A 19355-nucleotide genomic window follows, 5' to 3' on the forward strand; every position below is an offset into this window, starting at 1 on the left:
ATTCAAAAGTAGGAGACAGAAAATAGGACAGCAGCAGAAAAGACACAGATTCTGGACTCAAATTAACCTACTTTCAAAACCTAAATCTGATATTTTCTAGCTGTGAAGGTCTAGACAACTCAGCTTTTTGAGCCTCAGCTTCTTCATCTATAAAAAGGGGATAACACTACCTACTCCACAGGGTTGGTGGGAGAACTAAATGCAATCTCATACATTAAAACATCCAGTACAGTTCAATGAATATTAGTTTTGTCCTTTTCTCTTTTTCTTACTGAGTTTTTCATCTGAGCTACTGAAATCAGGAAGTCTTTTCCTTGGCCACAAAGTTGGAAAGGCTTATCCAACTAGGCATCAGAGGACTTCAGGTAAAGAAAGTAAGGCAGGTCATTAATGAAAAATGTCTCATGGGAGCACTAGTTCACACAGAAGTTGTGAAAGTGAGGGAGTTACACAAGTAAAAAGGGCATAAAAAACTAAAGCAGAGTCAAAGTTTAAATAATTAGGATCAGTTAGCCTAATAGTATACCGACACAACAGAATATGTCACTATATTTACATAAAAAAAGAAGGAAAAAAGTGGGGAGTTCTCTGTATATGGAAGTCAAAGGATCTCCAAGGTATATTTTAAATGAAAGAATTACTAAATAAAACATTAATATAGTACGCTACCTTCTACATAGAAAGGTAGGGGGAAACAATAATTTATATTTTGTTTCTATTAGCATAAATACTGGTAAAATACACGAAAACAAAAGTGTTTACCTATAGAGAGCAGGGAAGGGAGGGACAGACAGAGACAGAGTAGTACTAAGAAGTCTCAATATATGCTTTTTTATATTATTTTGAAATTTGAATGAAGTAGCCATACTTAACAACTGTCTCACAAAAAGGCAATATATACATTAAATTAATAATAAAACAAGATTAACAATGACTCCTGAATAACTCTGAAACTCACCATAAGATGGTAATCATTTGAAATGGGGGCAGGGAGCTAGCCCAGATGCCTACTGAAGTTCATTCAGGGCATTTCTTTGATATTAGGTGTTGCTACACAGTTTCTCTTACCCATCTTTCAAATAATCACTACAGTTTCTTTCTCTTAATCCCCCCAAAATGTTAAGGTATATGTAATCTTAAAAAAAAAGATATTTTTTCGGGAATTCCCTGGCGGTCCAGTGGTTAGGACTTGGTGCTTTCACTGCAGGGGCCCGGGTTCAATATCTGGTTAAGGAACTAAGATCCCGCAAGCCGCGACCAAAAAAAAAACAGTTTTCTTGATTCTGTTCCCTATTCCTCCATGACCTAAGAGATCTTCCTTCTTCCCCTTATGACCAAATTTCTTAGCGTTATCTAGTCTACGTTCACCATACGTCTAGTTTCCTCTATGTACTTTCTTATCACACCCCCTACTGTAACTCTTCTGCTACAGTGAATCTCAAACTTTACTATACCTCAGAATAACTGTAGCAACAGTAGCATTAAGGCAGATTCCCTGTGTGATCACCTCCGCATTCCTCACTCATCCTTTCAAAAAATCTATACAGTCTGAGATGAAACTTGCGGAATGGGTATTTTTTATTCAGTAGCTCATTTGATTCTGATACAGGTGGCCTGCCTGAACACACCTGAAAACCAACTAGCTCAGGTCATAATAACTTTCCATCAGTCAAATTCAAAGCACTTTTGTTCTCATCTCTCCGCAGCATCTGACACCTTCCTGTAACTCCTTCCTCCATCACCTTCCCCACACACAACTGGACTCTCCTCTCTCTTCTGAGCCCTTATCCTTTAAATGATGCTGGTGGGGGCCCTGCCAGTGGCCCTCTTCCTAACTTTACACACAATTCATAAGCAGTAACAGTCACATCCACTGCTTCAACTACCACCTATACAACCCTAAATTCTGACACTCTGAATTCCCAACTATTTTCAGGAAGCTGGAGGCTATTCAGTCAGTACAGGGGGAAAAAAAGATGCTTCAACGTCATGCACATCTGAATTCAAAATATCTGTTCTGCTATTTACTGGTAATACGTCCAAAGTCACACACCTTTCTGAATTTCAGCTTTGTTATCCTTTAAAACTGGGGATAACACCTTTCTGACAAATTTTTGTTTGGATTAAATGAGGGAAATAAAAAGGTTAAATGAGAAGTTCCCTTCCCTTCCTAGCACAGAACTGACAGCATGCCCTGAGGACCCCATGCATGGGCCTCGAGGTGGCAGGCAGGAGACAACTAGCTTGGGGCAGGGAGACCAGCAGTTACAAGGGGACTGAGCAAGTAAGTAAATGTACTGAGGACAATGGGAGCCGAATCTCACTGCTGAAGATGGTACGTAGAAATATAGAGATGGGAAGACTAGAAAGACAGAAAGAAACCTGGAGTGTTAGACTGGAAATGGATACATCAGTGTGAACTTTTAAAATATACACACAGTGAGATGAAGAAAGAGATTCAGATGTGTACATATATACACATATTTCCTAGCTCTGTCTGCCCTAAATGTAAGGACACCCCAGCAGAAATGAGCACATTGAGCATCCAAACTTTGGTTTCTAAATACCACCTCCACTAAAAGAAATCAGGATTCCAATGGATGATTCCAGAGCTGGGACAGGAAAAGTACAAAATGAGTCTGGAACATCTTGATGTGCCAGAAAGTAAGGAAATACTCAAAGGATGGGGATGTGTCAAAAAGATGGGAGCCATCTTGAAGGGGCTCCCACTAGCCAAATCTAGGACAATTTAAGCATCAAAATAAAATATAAAATTATAATAACTAATAAAACCCACTGAATAGGAACAGGAATCCATGGGTATATATTGATGTAAATAAAGAAATAAATTCCCTTATTTATTTACATCAATAAATGAATGAACAAATACATGAAAGAAAGAAAACTTTTCAGTAAAAAATCAATTAATAAATGCAGGTGGCAACCTTCATAGCAGTGGTTGATCCAGGCAGGAGGCATCAGTGGACTGACAGCCAGTGGGCAGAGGTCTGATGAGGAATAGAACATTAACAAAATCTTGGAAATCTTCCCACAAAAGAGTTACCAATTACAAGAGGAAAATGATGACTGTATGATAAAGAAACCCAGCAGAAATGAACTCAGTAAGGTGCTCAAGGTTAAACATCGCCAGTGGTGGGACAACACCGTATGCCTCCCAGTGATACACTACGAAGAGCACACCATTCCTATGGTAATTCTTGGCAACACGCATTCAGTCCACACACGAGCAACTACTGAGTGGACCGAAGTTAAGGGACATCTCACAGCACAAGAAAAGTCAAGGCCATAAAAGACAGAGAAATACCAAGGAACTGTTCCAAACTAAAGAGACATGACAATTAAACACAGTGTGTGATCCTGAACTGGATCTTGGACCAAAAGGGAAAGGAAGACACTACCGGGAGAGGTGGAAAACTCTGAATGGCCTCTGGGTTGTTTTTAAAATTTTTATCGAGGTACAGTTGATTTACAATATTATGTAAGTTTCAGGTGTACAACACAGCGATTCAATTATATATGTGTGTGTATATATATACTTTTTAAAAAAATATTTATTTACTTTATTTACGGCTGTGTCGGGTCTTAGTTGTGGCACATGGGATCTTTCGTTGCTGCGCGTGGGCTTCTCTCTAGTTGTGGTGCACAGGCTTCTCTCTAGTTGCGGTGTGGAGGATCTCTAGTTGTGGCGTGCAGGCTCCTCAGCACATGGGCTCTGTAGTTGTGGCCCGCGGGCTTAGTTGCCCCACCGCATGTGGGATCTTCCTTTCCCAACCAGGGATCGAATCCACGTCCCCTGCGCTGGAAGGCAGATTCTTAACCACTGGATCACCAGGGAAGTCCCTATATATTCTTTTTCAGATTCTTTTCCCTCATAGGTTATTACATAATATTGAGTATAGTTCCCTGTGCTGTACAGTAGGTCCTTGTTGGTTACCTATTTTATACACAGTAGTGTGTATCTGTTAATCCCAAACTCTTGATTCCTCCCCCTGCCCCACTTTCCCCTTTGGTAACCCTAACCACATGTAAGTGATATTATATGATATTTGTCTTTCTCTGCCTAGCTTACTTCACTTATTATGATAATCTCTAGGTCCATCCATCTTGCTACAAATGGCATTATTTCATTCTTTTTTATGGCTGAGTAATATTCCATTGTGTATATATATACCACATTTTCTTTATCCATTCATCAGGTGATGGACACTTAGGTTGTTTCCATGTCTTGGCTATTGTAAATAGTGCTGCAAATGAACACTGGGGTGCATGTATCTTTTCGAATTATGGTTTTCTCCGGATATACACCCAGAAGTGGGATTGCTGGATCTTACGGTAGCTCTTTAGTTTTTTAAGGAGCCTCCATACTGTTCTCCAGAGTGGCTGCACCGATGTACATTCCCACCAAGAGTGGGAATGTTCCACACCCTCTCCAGCATTTATTATTTGTAGACTTTCTGATGATGGCCGTTCTGACTGGTGTGAGGTAATATTCAATGAAGTTTCGATTTGCATTTCTCTAATAATTAGCAATTTTGAGCATCTTTTCATGTGCCTTTTGGCCACCTGTACGTCTTCTTTGGAGAAATGTCTATTTAGGTCTTCTGCCCATTTTTTGATTGGGTTGGTTTTTGGTTTTGGTTTTTTTTGATATTGAGCTGTAGGCATCTGGGGTTTTGAAGGTAGTGCTGTATCAATGCTGATTTCCTGATTTGGGAGTTATGTAAGAGACTGCCCATGTTTTGGTAAAAGCACACTAGATTATTTAGGAATGACAGGCATCAGGTCTGCAACTTGCTCTGAAATGGTTCAGAAAAGTCTAATTAGATGAGAAATGGTGCATTCCTCTGAAACATAAGTAGAGATGAAAATGAGAGACCAGAAATAAGATGATTAGGTAGTTTCACTGCAATTTGAGAATCCAATAACAGAAGAGGAAAAGGGTTGAAGACAATGTCAAGGTTCCTTCTTCGGGCATCTGAAAGGGAAGGCCTCACTGCACGCACTACAGAGAGCCAAGCACAGCAAGATGTGGGCTTATCTTCCATATACACACAGTGTACGTAGTACAGTGTTAAAAACTGGTTGAAGTTCATGTGTGGAAACAGGAGAGGGTGGGAGGAGGCTCATGGGAAATCCCTGTACCTTCCCCTAAATCATGTTGTGAAACTAAAGGTGCTATAAAAAAGTAAAGCCTTACAAAAACATATTTTTTAAGTTGCAAGAATAGTTCAAGGGAAAGGAAATTGGTTGAAGGGGATTCAGGAGCTCTTTGTGCTGTTCTTGCAACTTTTCTGTATGTTTGAAATTATTTCAAAATAAATTAATTTTTAAAATTCAACGAGCACTCATGACAACCTTGGTGCCTAGCCAAACGCCTGGCTCACTATGGGTACTCAATAAAAATTATTTGGTCTTCCCTTTCCAGTTGCCCAAAGAAGAAATCTTAGCATCATCATCAGCCTTCCTCTTTCACTACATCCAAATGGACTCTCAGTTCTCGTGAAACTGCCTAGTCAGTTTTCAGTTCTAGGCCTACGTGCTCATTTCTGGCTCTTATCATCTCTCACCTGGACCGCTGCAGGAGCATCCTAACTGGTTTCTTCTCTGCTCCTTCTAACATCATTTTGGCACCATTCTTGTATCTCTGCATCATCATCTAGAAGTCAGGAGTTATCGTCCCTCATTTAAATACCTGTAATTGCTCCCAAAGTAAACGCTGACTTCCCAACCATAGGGCACTAAAAAGACAGGCAGGAGCACCAAAAAGGGTATCTCAGATACACACACAAAACAGTGAAGCAATTCCTGCAGGGGACAGGGAGGGGAGAAGGAGAAAAGTGGAGGACTTTGACTGGACTTTCTTTATGTTTATTCTCAGGTTTGGTATTGGTTTTATTATTGATTATATATACTGAGAATGCCAGGGGGTGAGTGGGTACCATCAACTCTTCAAAACTAAGAGCCTCTAAAACCATGCTTTTCCCAATTTGGCATCAAAGAAAATAATAATTTTTAGCACACTAGGACAAGTCAAAGAGATTATTCTAGGTCAAAAGAAACCACCCTGGGTGGGTCCAGTATGCTCTGGTCACATACATTGACAGATACCTTATTCTCTGGCACAATGGTAAACCATTCAGGGCACCCCAGTTGGGAAGCTCTATTCTAAAGGTCTTAATACGACTGCGCTCACAGACCAAACAAGGACTCTCACAAGGTTTTATCTCCCACCACAGTCAACACACATATACAAGCACACAGATTCACAAATCTGTATTTGTATTCACACACAAAATCAGACACCAACATGCATCTCATAGACAGACCACTTCTCTAAACACACTATGCATCCTTTCATACTTGTCTTTTTGCAATTGCTGTTCTCTATACCCAGAGATCAATTCCAACTCATCCTTCAAGACATCGCTCAAATGCCACTTCTCCTTTCCCCAGATCTTATTACACTTGTCATTCTGAACTGTAACTGTTTGTTGACATATGTTACCACCCTAGAATTTGAGCTCAAGGACAAGAATCATTTCTTATTTACCGGTATACCAGTGATCCCTATAACAGACATTCAAATGTCTGTTTAATTAACACACAAATCAATGTTCACTAATCATTCCCCAGTAAACCAAAATTTTCAAAATACATTAACTAAAACAATGAAGTATAATTTTATAATAAAACTAGCATCTTTTCCTAAACAAGAATACCCACTGTTCTGTGAGAGACTTGGCACAGAAATATTCAAACTATTATCCTAGTCGTAGAGTTTTAGACTGAGGAAACAAACCTACAAACAAGCTGTAAGCACAAAGGTATTCACTGCAGATTATAACAGTGGAAACTTTAGGAACAACCAAAATATTTAACAAGAGGTAAATGACTAAATCACCTGATTGATAAATCACCTGAATATCTAAGCAATTGTTTAAATTATATTCACGATGATGGGAAAATAATACCAGTTGCCATTTATTGATCATCTCTTCTATTTAAAGAATAACGCTGGGGGACTTCCCTAGTGGTCCAGTGGTTAAGACCGCGCTCCCAACGCAGGGGGCCCAGGTTCGATCTCTGGCCGGGGAACTAAATCCCACATGCCTCAACTAAGAAGTCTGCATGCCACAGCTAAGAAGCCTGCATGCCGCAACAAAGATCCTGTGTGCTACAACTAAGACAGGGCATAACCAAAACAAATAATAAATATTTTTTTAAAAAATGAAAAAATAAAGAATAATGCTGGATGCTTTATATATATTATCCTAATCCTCACAACAATTCAAGGGCAAGTATTATTATCCTAATTTCATAGACAAGAAAGTAAGCACAGAGGTTAAACAGTTCGTCCAAGGTTTTTGAGACCAGATTCCAACCCCAAGTCTGTCACCTTTTCCCTACATTGCTCTTCCTCTACAATACAATGTTTCCAATATATTAAACTCAAAATTGTTATCTCTACCATACAACTTTACAAAAAAAATACAATAGGACAATGGCCTGGAAGGAAACAAAAATATCTTTTAGAGTAGTGATTAAGGGTGAATGTTGTTACAGTATTTATAATTTTTTTATTAGCAACTTTTTAAAAGCAGAATTGCTGAGCAATGGACTAAATTCGTAAGGCAATACAAAAGAAACAACCCCCATTTTTAATTTTTTTACATGTTCATTAAGGACACACAGTAGGCAACATATAAAAACTTAAAAAGTACAAACTCAACTAACTACATCTAAGCAATCATATATTAGCACCAGGGTACTTATTACCAGTATTCAAAAGCTGATCATTATGACTGGATTAAGCAGCATTCTTCCAGAAAAAAGGTGAATTCTCTGGAAGACTTAAAGAAGAGGCATATGGATTGGAGACAGGAATGTTTAAACTGAAGAAACAAGGGCAGAAGGGGAAGAAAAAGAATGCTTTCTTCTTAAGTAAAAATGAGAAGCAGGGTTAGGGAGATGAAGTTGGTAAAAAACTTTTAAGGACAAGCAAACAAGTTTGGAATCAATTGATAAGCAACAGGGAACTGTAATATATTCTCAAATGGTAAGTGGCATGCTGAAAATAAGATCTTTAAAGATTCAAACTTTGTTCCAAGGTAAAGTACTGCCTTTGGTTACACAATGTTTTCGCCAAACAATTGGGGGGAAAATAATCCATTATCCTTTATGTGTGCTTTATATCAATACATACACTTTTCAAAAAGAGAAACTGACTAAACAAACAAAAGTCTTTATATAAGAAGTGTAAGGAGAAGGGGACCTTCAGATATAATGCTTGCAAATATTAAACGCTACTGTACATTTTAATAAGAATCATAGAACTTTAGAGTAAGAAGGGATGCTGGAGATAATCTTTTAGTGATAACCTCTTCTTCATTTTCACAAGGGATCAAGTTGAGGCTCATGAACTAAGTAACTTGCCTAATGTCATATACGAGCCAGCGGCAGATTCAATATCAAAACTCAGATTATCGGGAATTCCCTGGTGGTCCAGTGGTTAGGACTCTGCCCTTCCACTGCAGGGGGCATGGGTTCAATCCCTGGCAGGGGAACTGATATCTCACAAGCTGCATGGCGCAGCTTGGAAAGAAAGAAAAAAAAAAAACTTAAGATTTTCTAGGCAGCAAGATCTAAAGATCTAAAGTTGTGCTGTCCAATATTATAGCTACTAGTAACATCTGGTTATTTCAATTTAAACTGATTAAAATTAAATACAATTTAAAATTCAAGTCCGGGGACTTCCTTGGTGGCGCAGTGGTTAAGAATCTGCCTGCCAATGCAGGGAACATGGGTTCGAGCCCTGGTCCGGGAAGATTCCACATACCGCAGAGCAACTAAGCCGTGCGCCACAACTACTGAGCCTGAGCTCTAGAGCCTGCAAGCCACAACTACTGAGCCTGCGCTCTAGAGCCCGCAAGCCACACTCCTGAGCCCGCACGCCACAGCTACTGAAGCCCATGCGCCCTAGAGCCCACGCGCTGCAACTACTGAGCCCACGCGCTCTAGGGCCCCTGTGCCGCAACTACTGAACCCGTGTGCTGCAACAACTGAAGCCTGTGAGCCTAGAGCCCGAGCTCCGCAACAAGAGAAGCCACCGCAATGAGAAGCCCGAGCACCGCAACGAAGAGTAGCCCCCGCTCGATGCAACTAGAGAAAGCTCATGTGCAGCAATGAAGACCCAATGCAGCCTAAAAAAATAAACTAAAATAAAATTTTAAAAAATAAAATAAAGTAAAATTCAGGTCGTCAGGCACGACAGTCACATTTCCAGTGCTCCATGCCACACGTGGTTAATGGCTACCACATCTGACAATGCCAAATAAGAGTACTGCCACCACTGCAGAAAGTTTAACTGGACAGCATGATCTAATGAATAAGCTTCAGAGTCAGACAGACCTAGCTTGAATTCTACTTACTAGCAGTGGGATCCTAGACAAGTTATTTAATTTCCCTTGGCCCCCATTTGGGGGAGGGGAGGGGGAGTAGGGGATTCATAATACTTACCTCAGATAGTGTACTTGATGATTATGTGGGATAACATGAAAAGCCCCTTTACATTGTCTGGCACATAACAGACAATAAACACATCCCTCTGGATCCTTTTCTCTTCCTACTCCTCTATAAAACCTCCTTGTTAAAACATACAAGCACAATAACTCACCCAAATTAATACCTTCCCGGCAAGGTAATCCACAGTACCTAATTTTCATTCTGTTCCCACCAAATACTTGCACCTCTCTTCCAGCGTTTCGGCTCAGGAATAATGAAATGAAGAATGAACGGGGGGAAACTGCCTCTAATGAAATGGAGGAGAATGTAATAATTTTCCCCTCTCATTTCCCATCCTATTTTAAATATGATTGTACTGACTGATCATGCAAAGTTAAAGAAATAAATTGCACTGCTCCTAGGTACCATACTTCCACACCACTAGAGAAGATCCTACAATACTTCACTATATTCCTTCTCACCATCTGGGCTACGAACTGAATATTAAATGAAGAAATAACACCTTCCTCCTACAGTATTTTTCTGGCAAACAATAAAAAGGATTTCCAGAATGCTAAACCAATCTTCAAGGCTTCACAGCTTAACGCAGTAAACTAATTTGACAAATCTAGACTACAGCATAAACTACTTCATAACATGCATGTTATTACCCAGAAAAACAACAAAATTCAACTCAGTTTGGAACCAGTGAATTTCTGCCAATACTAAATTTTATTTAGGAGCAACAATTCATGCTTAGCCACATTAAGTCACACAGACTTGCCATTTGTAGTGAGGTCACTAATTTTACATTCCTAATAACTAACAATTAAAGGACAGCTTTAAAACATTTGTCTTTAAACATCCACCAAACAAGATTTCTCCATATTCTTAAAGCTTCCTTGTTGTTTAAAACTGACCATATAAATTTGGGGGGTGGGGAAGGGGGGAGGGTAGGAGGGAGTCCTCTCAATAACAATTAATAAAAGCGTCTCCTTGAAATTATCTGGCATTCTTACTTTGTTCCTTAAAGATAATTTGCTCAAAAACATGACCACAGACGGCCCCCCTTAAAGAGCTCAGAATAAGTCATAAACAAATACTAAATAGATAACACTGCACACTGTATTGTCACACTAAAATACAAATTGATTATGTTTAGCAGACAAAACTAAAATATTTCAAGTATACAAATCAGAGCTTAGGAAGTCTACGAGGGTCACATAAGTTAAAAAAAAAAGCATTTAAAAAGTTTTTATTACTATCCCACATGAAGTACTTTATACATTAAAGTTAGGCTTCTATGCCTGAACTGATGAAATCTAATTGTGAGAGTCTATAATTTTTTTAAAGTACTTCTATAATAATGAAATGTACATTGGTCACAGTAGAACAGTTCAACTGAATTTTCCTGAGGCTGCATCCTAAGTACATCTGACCCAGAAAGTATTTTTAGCAAGTGTGTTCAATCAATGCTGGTTTTATGACTAGCCTAAATTAGAAATTGGGTGTCACAAATTTAAAGTAACAAAGTTATTAGGGACATTTTTAAAGATATTCAATTAGAAGATAAGAAAAAACCCCACAAGGTTTAAACAATTCAATACCCACAGCCTAGAATCTAAGCAGGTTAGAGGCAATAAGAAAGCCACAACCTCATCCATTGCTACTTTGGAGGAACCTGTGATTTTTCTAACTTAAACTTTAACCTACTCAATTAATATTAATAAAACTACAAAAGAGTGATGGCTCCTTGTGTTTTCAAATCTCTTGCCAAATGTCCGAAACAGATTAGCTAAATTACAAATATTCCCATATACAAAAAAAAGACCATGTTTCTCTTCTTATAAACCACTCAAGATCATGATATTGTGGGACCATGCACATGTTTCAGTGAAAAACGGTGACAGAGATATGTGTGCCATAAAAAAAGAGAGACATAAAAATGGCTTTTGTGGTAACTGGAGCATAAATTTATTCTGACAAAAAATGGTGGGATCCACAAAATGATTGCACTCTTTTGTTATGAGTTAGTAATAAAGCTCTGTACAGAAAACAAACTTTTGCTTACAAAAAGCCTTTTAAAAAAAATCTGTAGATTGAATTTCTCAAATTCAAGATTTAACTCGAATATTTAGCTCTATTCCATTAAGCACCTTTTGGGATTTGAGTAATCATTTATTTTAAGGTCATCTCCTCCCCCCCCTTAAAAAAATGAGAAGTATATAAATCCGGATAAAAAATGCCCTGGCTTTCCTGTTCCAGTCTTCTTTTTACGCAAACCATCCTATACAAGTCGGATACTTTGGCTTTTTGGTTTTTTTCTTCTCCATAAACACGGCTTAAACTGTCCTGTTTCAACTGGGCCCGAGATCCGGTCACATCAACCCAATATTACTCCAACCTCTGACTCTAAAAGCAGTTGGTATATTGCAGACGTACCGGTTGTCCTAGAAAAGGCGCTTGAAAATCCTACACATCGCACTGGTCCACCGTGGTTCGCTGTCTAACGCCTCGCAGGCATAAAGTCTCCTTTTCTAAGTTCCCCAGAACCGTCGTACACGCACGCGTGCCACTGTAAACCGCTTCATCTTAAGGCAACCATGAGACACGCATCCGCACGTCCTCAACTTTTCCTTCTGGCTCAACTGCAGATGCCTAAATACAAGTATGCACCGGCAGAATCATAAAAGGTTTTTTAAAACTTCAAGGGTAGGGACGGTATGTCCGTGCAGGAAGCGCTCAAACGAGCCAATTAAAAAAAAAAAAAAAAAAAGAATCCTACTCAGAAGACTCTAAAACCTCACCTCGAGTTTAGGGGCCCTGGAACATTCCATCCTCTCTCCCCCGGCTGCCCCACAACAGAGACTGCAACCAAAACCCGCAGGAGGTCGGAGAGCAGAGGCCCCTCGAAGAAAGGGAGGGGGCAAAAAGCATCATCTTCCCCTGAGATCCGGCCGCAGGTACCAGCCTCGCGCGCCACGCAGGGCCGGCCGCCGGCGGGGACCCAGAGCCTCTTACCTTCGTGCCCCAGCCGCGTCCTCCCGGCTGCAGAAGAAAAGCCTGGAGGCCCGGCCGCGCCGCCCCCGGGGCTCCCTCAGCGCCCGCCCAGCAGCCGGCGCCGCAGCGGCCGCGCCACGGCCCCGAGCCGCCGGCACCACCTCATACTGCGGGGCTGCCGCGCGCTCCCGCACCTCCCTGCGGGGACGAGCTAATCCAGCCCCGCAGTGGGGCCGCGGAGAAGGCGGCCCGGGGACCCCGGCGTCCTGAGAGAACAATGTGGGGCCGCGAGGAGGAGGAGCGGAACACCGCGGCGCGAGCGGGCGGACGGCAATCCCGGGCAGCGTTTGTGTGCGAGCGTGCAACGGGCGCTCGGCCCCTCCCTCCTCCTCCTCCCCCTGCCCCCCCCCCCGCCGTCTCCTCCTCCCTCAAGCACACCCCGTCTCCCAGGCCACAGCATAGCAACCGAACATGGCGGCTGCGCAGACGCCGCCAGTCAGCGGCCGGGAGCCGCGGCGGCGGCCACGGGAGGCGATCTCGCGAGAGGCGAGGCCAAGCCCCCTCCCGCCGGCGCGGGCTGGAAGCGGCTGCACAAGCCGGAGCGCGGGGGACGCGCAGGTGCGAGGGAGGCGGGACCTGGGTAGGTGGGAGGGGCTGGAGGAGGGGGCGGAGCGCCGTGGCTCCACCCCGTGGCCCCGCGGCTGTTGGTCACTGAAACTGCGAAACCCCTCCGCCGCCCCCCCACGCAGGACCGACTGACCTGAGGGGCAAAAACCCAAGTTTGAAGAGGAAAACCAGACCTCTTGGCCCCAGGTGGTCCGCACTTCAATGCTGAAAGAGGATACAGGTTTAGGATGCAGTTTTGAATCATTTCCTCTCCTAAATATAGACCCTGAAACAAAGAACAAACAGCGTTCATCTCTAAAACAAACGTTTGGTTGCCTCTGTGTGCCAGGAACGGTGTGCTTTTAAAGGTGGAATTCTTTCATTCTAAACACGCGTATGAACCGGGTGTTACCAGCCGGGGTTTTTAGCCAGGTGCATTCTAAAATCTTACTGATGGTACGAATGTATTGGCGGTGAGACAGATGCCTGCGGGCTGGGTGGTAGCTGAAATGATGCCAGGGGGAATTTGGGGGCGGTCACATTTCCTTTCCAAATTCATTCTTGTCAGAGCCCTTTCCTGTCGGATGCCACCTTCGTGCTCTTCCTCGCTCTTAGCTTCAGCACCCCACCAGGGCCGGCCTTCTTAAAACGTCCTTTCAAAAATCACTTTCCCTCCAAGCCGACAAAAGGCCTGTTCACTAATCAGGGGTGGTTTTTGCAAGATGAAACCTTGCAAATTTGTACAAATGTGTGAAAGACGGCATTTTCTATTGAGCCTCTTCTCCCTCGCACCCCGGCTCAGTTTTTCCATTTTAAGAAGACAGCCTGTCAGTCCGTATTGCTCTGCTTTACCTCTTCGAATGACTTTCCTTCCCAGAGCTTAGTTCCAGCCCGTGCTCATCCGTCCTTCCCAGACAGGCTTTCCTGCCTCTACTTCTCCGTTTTCTGTGCCTTTGTTCATGCTATTCCCTCTACCGAAATGCTCTTCCCTTCATCTCCACCTGTCAACAGTCAAGTCATCCGCCAACCGCAGATCACAGAGGACTGCCACCGGAAGTAAGAATTTCTTCCTCCTCTGACATGATACTTCTAGGTTTATACCTCCCTTTTTCTTATCACATTTTATTACATTTTATTATAGGATCCCGGGCTTCCCTGGTGGCGCAGTAGTTAAGAATCCGCCTGTCAATGCAGGGGACACGGGTTCGAGCCCTAGTCCGGGAAGATCCCACATGCCGCGGAGCAACGAAGCCCGTGTGCCTCAACTACTGAGCCTGCGCTCTAGAGCCTGCGAGCCACAACTACTGAAGCCTGTGAGCCTAGAGCCCGAGCTCCGCAACAAGAGAAGCCATCGCAATGAGAAGCCCGCACACCACAAAGAATAGTAGTCCCCACTCGCCGCAACTAGAGAAAGCCCACGTGCAGCAACGAAGACCCAACACAGCCAGAAACAATGAATAAAATAAAATAAATATAGGATCCTCATCCCCGTGTGGGTCTTATTGCCGCTATCCATGGGGAGCTGCTGGAGGTGAGGACCCTGTCTTGGCCGTCTTTGTGTCCCTCTTATGCCTGATGACAGTGACATTGCCTGGTGTCCAAAAAGTTTGTTGAAAGAATGAAATGCTTAAAACTTTAATTGGTGGGATTTCGAGAAGGTACTTGAGACAGAGCAGGCTCTTACTCAGCTTCAAACCTGGTAAACTGCTGTGTCTCTGAGCGATTCACATCTGGTCTGAATCTGTCTTTGTTGATGCCCTGTAGAGCCTTGTAACTAGTCCCCCAACTAACCTTCCTATCTCCAGACCTTCTCCCTCAGCCCCTTCTTCCTACCCTCATCCGTAAACCACAGTGACCTTTCATACAAATAGAAATCTCACTTATAATATAAATATAGCTGGAGTCTCAACCTTGGAGGGACAGGAGGGGGATACCCTTTGCTTTGGGAAACGGCACAGGATGAATCATTTAAGGTAAATGGATGGAAGCCTCCTATCTGTCTACTATTCTTTAGGAAAACTGTGAAGTCACTTTTTAAAAAGTGAGATATAACTGACATACTATAGTGCTTTTTAGTATATTTGCAAAGTTGTGCAGCCATCACTACTACCTAATTGCAGAACACTTTCATCACCCCAAAATGAAACCCCATACGCGTTAGCAGTCACTCCCCAGTCCCTCCTCCCCCAGCCACTGATAACCACTAATCTACTTTCTGTCTCTAGGGATTTGCCTGCTTCAGACATTTCGTATAAATGGAATCGTACGTTCTGCAAATTCTCTCTGAAAATGCGTACATTTTTGCTTTTATTTAAATTATAACCTTTAAAAAATTAATAGATGCCTATTCTGGATCATTTTGATGACCACCTTGTCACCAAACACTGCCACTTGATTTAGTACTTGGCACCAAGAACTATAATTTTAACCTTCTTGGGCTAATGAGAAAAAAAATAGAATACTCCTTGTAGAGATAGCCTTCCAGCTAGACGAAGGTCAAGCGTCCTCATGGCACACTGTGCAAAAGTTTCACAGAAATTCAAATACAGAATATTGGGGTAATTAAGTCTATTATAAGCTCGCCTAAAAAATCCCGTACCAGTGGGGTGGAGGGATAAATTAGGAGGTGGGATTAACATATACACACTACCATATATAAAATAGATAAACAACAAGGACCTACTGTAAGGCCCAAGTAGGCACTATAGCGTAAGGCACTATATTCAATCCTCTGTAATAACCTCTACGGGAAAAGAATCTGAAAAAGAATAGATATATGAATATGTATAACTAAATCATTTTGCTTTATGCCTGAAACTAACACAACAGTGTAAATCAACTATACTTCAATATAAAAATAAAAATTTTAAAAAACACCATACCATAGCAGTGAGTTTCATAGTCTCATCACAAAGAACAATTTAATTTCAGCAAAATTTCATCTACATTACATACCTAACATTAATTGAAATTTTAATTTTGTTAATGTGCAAAATTGTTGTCGTTTTATAGGTGTAGAAAGGCTATGAGAATAAGGACTTTATACCTAATCTTGTATTTACACAAAATGAAGAAACATAATCTAAAGAATTTAAATTGAGAGTTGGCAAGATTTTTTTTTTCAGCTCAGAGTGGCCTCAAACATTACTAGATATTGACAGACACTGCTCTTAACTGATTTTTTTTTTTTTGCGGTACGCGGGCCTCTCACTGTTGTGGCCTCTCCCGTTGCAGAGCCCAGGCTCCGGACGCGCAGGCTCAGCGGCCATGGCTCACGGGCCCACCCGCTCCGTGGCATGTGGGATCTTCCCGGACCAGGGCACGAACCCGTTTCCCCTGCATCGGCAGGCGGACTCTCAACCACTGCGCCACCAGGGAAGCCCTGATTTTTTTCCCTTTGTCTGTGCTTGCCCTTGGCTGTGCTTTGGGAGAGTTAAGAGCAAGGGTTGTGTCCACACTTGGAGGGTGTTGGCAGAGAGGACTGGCCTTGCACTGTGTGATTGACGCCCAACCCCGGGTAGCTATAGCCAGAAGGGAAAAGGCGTTCGTTCTAGCTTGTGCAGCCAAGCCAGGCTGTCTGGGCTGTGGCGGTGACCTCTGGCAGCCACAAGGCAGCAGGGAGGGAGCTTCAACCAGGTCTTGTGGCCAACTGACCAGCCACTGTGCTCCCCCCACCCCCGCCTCCACATCAGCAACTTGGGAGGACCCCTTTGGAAGAATGATAAGCCCTTGGGTCACTGGGGATCTGCAAGGAGGAGAACCCCACAGGAAAGCTGGACTCAGCTTGCTGGGTAGAACTCAAGAGTGATATGAATTTAACATTAAAAACACACGACTTAAGGGACTTTCCTGGTGGTGCAGTAGTTGGGACTCCAACGCTCCCACCGCAGGGGGCCCGGGTTCAATCCCGGGTCAGGGAACTAGATCCCATATGCATGCCGCAACTAAGAGTTTGCATGCCACAGCTAAGGAGCCTGCCTGCTGCAACTAAGACCCGGTGCAACCAAATAAAAAAAAAAAAAGGAAGAAAGACTTAAAGTGACTCAACTTTGTTGCCTAAGCTGGTGAGGTGAGGTGGGACATACAAGGTACACTGGCTTTCAGACACCTGCTTTCTGACATGTGGCCTTAACTGGATATCTGTCTGCCTTAGCTGGACAATGAAGGGGAATTTCATCTTTTCTCCTGTCTGGAGTCTTCAGGCATAACTTGAAGCAAAGCAAAACAAGACAAACAAATTTAGACTTAAACCTTTGAAGAAGTGTCATGCATTTTCCCAAGAAGTTCAGAATTCTATGGCTTGGGCTTCCTTTAATCACAGGGCTCCCTTAAATGTACTTTTGAAAATAGGTATTTATTTTTAAAAATTACATGTATCTCTGAGAAAGGTGGTCCAGATTAGTCACTCTGTCGATATGACCCTCTCCCTCTTCTCTTGCCAGCAATTTTTTTCTTTCTTCCTTTCTTCTTTTCTTTCTTTCCTGCTTTCTTTCTTTCTCAGTCTTTCCCTTTTCCTTCCTTCCTTCCTCCCCCCACTCCCTCCCTCCCTCTCTCTTTCTTTCTTCTTTCCTCCCTTCCTTCCTGTCTATAGCAGGCGAAGACCCCAATTAGCAATCCCTGGTATCAAGAACTATGCATTAAAATGTAAATTTTTAAAAGCAAAGACTTCCTCCTACTCCCAGTCCCACTCTCCAAAGGTAAGCACTATTAACAGCTTCTTATGTATACTTCCAGAATCTTCTCTGCATCTGTAAGCTTAGTATCTTTTTTCCCCAACTACAATGTCTTTTTCCCATACATACTATATTTTACTTACAAATGTCATTAATGACATATACGGATATATGTCATTCTCTCTAAGGGCTGTATCACACTGTATTTAATCTTCTCTAATAAATGGGTATTTAGGCCATTTCTGGTTCTTTGCTATGATATACAACTCTGTAAAGAACATTTTCACGACAAAGCTTTGCACATAAGAAAAGCATTTCTTTAAGACAAATTTCTTGAAATACAGTCGCTGGCTTGAAGTGTACGGGCATGTTTAATTTTGATAAATATTGCCAACTTCATTACCAATTGCACCCACCAACTATGTGTGAGTTATTATTATTCATCTCTTCTGTATCATTTCTAGGTTTTGCATTTTCCTCAAACCAAAATAAACAACAATGACAAAAGAAGAAAACCCATATTTTCTTCTAGTACTTTTAGTATTTTTTTTTAATACTTAAATCTATGACCCATCTGGAAATAATGCTGATGTAAGGAAATAGGGATCCTGCGTAATTCTTTTTAATGGTTTTCCAGTTGTCTCAGTATCACCTTATTGAATAATCCATTACACACACACACACACACACACACACACACACACACACAAACAACTGTTTGGTAAATTTTTTTCTTCAAATACTAAATTCTAAATTTTGAATTGGAAATTTTTTAGTTCACAGAGCTATCTAGTCTGTATTAGTTTCCTCTTGCTGCTGTAACAAATCACCACAACTTTAGTGGCTTAAAACAACACAAACGTATTATATTACGGTTCTGGACATAAGAAATATCCAAACTGGGTTGACAGGCTGTGCTCCTCCACAGGGCCCAGGGAGAGTCTCTTTCCTCGTCTCTCCGGCTGCTAGAGGCCCCCTTCCTCTGTCTTCAGACACAGCAGCCTAGCAGGTTCACGTCTCTCTGTCTTGTTACCTTCTCTGTCTTCCAAAGCCCTCTTGCGTCCCTCTTATAGGGGCCCTGTGATTACATTGGGTCCACTCACATAACACAGGACAATCTCTCCATCTCAAGATTTACAATCTTGAGATTGTAATCTTAATTTACAATCACATCAGCAAAGTCTCTTTTGCCATGTCAGCTACGTATTCACACAATCACCCTGTGCATGAGGGTGTGAGCATCTTTGGAAACCATTACTCGGTGAGTCACAGTCTCTAACACCAAACTTTTTAGCTATTAGAGTCTCAAATAAGTTGTAATATCTGAAAGAGTGAATTTCTTCTCATGATTTCTTTCTCCGAGATGAACATATTTTTAGTCATATGAATTTAAAATATATGAACCCCACAGAAGACCTAAATAGATATGACTCCAAAGAAGACATAGAGATGGCCAAGGGGCACATGAAAAGATGCTCAACGTCGTTAATTATTAGAGAAATGCAAGTCAAAACTATAATGAGGTATCCCCTCACACCAGTCAGAACAGCCATC

At 42.1% G+C, this 19355-nt stretch overlaps 1 protein-coding gene and 1 long non-coding RNA gene across 5 annotated transcripts in view; one reads left to right on the forward strand and one right to left on the reverse strand.

Annotated features, from left to right (window-relative positions):
• The window catches only part of PTPN4 (protein tyrosine phosphatase non-receptor type 4), a 190182-nt gene extending 177296 nt beyond the window's left edge, over positions 1 to 12886 (reverse strand). For 3 of the 4 annotated variants that reach the window (XM_030849640.2, XM_030849639.2, XM_060302610.1), the window contains exon 1: positions 12544 to 12886. The gene's annotated coding sequence lies outside the window, so the exon portion shown is untranslated. Of the gene's footprint in view, positions 1 to 11964; positions 12152 to 12543 lie in introns of those variants that run through there. The other variant, XM_060302609.1, reaches the window with a different exon arrangement.
• Positions 12887 to 13088: 202 nt separating this feature from the next.
• LOC132597577 (uncharacterized) lies at positions 13089 to 15387 on the forward strand. The gene is made up of 3 exons (XR_009564482.1): positions 13089 to 13140; positions 14006 to 14184; positions 14270 to 15387. It is a non-coding gene; the product is annotated as an uncharacterized lncRNA (long non-coding RNA).
• The last annotated feature ends 3968 nt before the right edge of the window (positions 15388 to 19355 follow it).

This window comes from Globicephala melas, chromosome 7, assembly GCF_963455315.2.
Source record: "Globicephala melas chromosome 7, mGloMel1.2, whole genome shotgun sequence".
NCBI classification, from domain to species: domain Eukaryota; kingdom Metazoa; phylum Chordata; class Mammalia; order Artiodactyla; family Delphinidae; genus Globicephala; species Globicephala melas.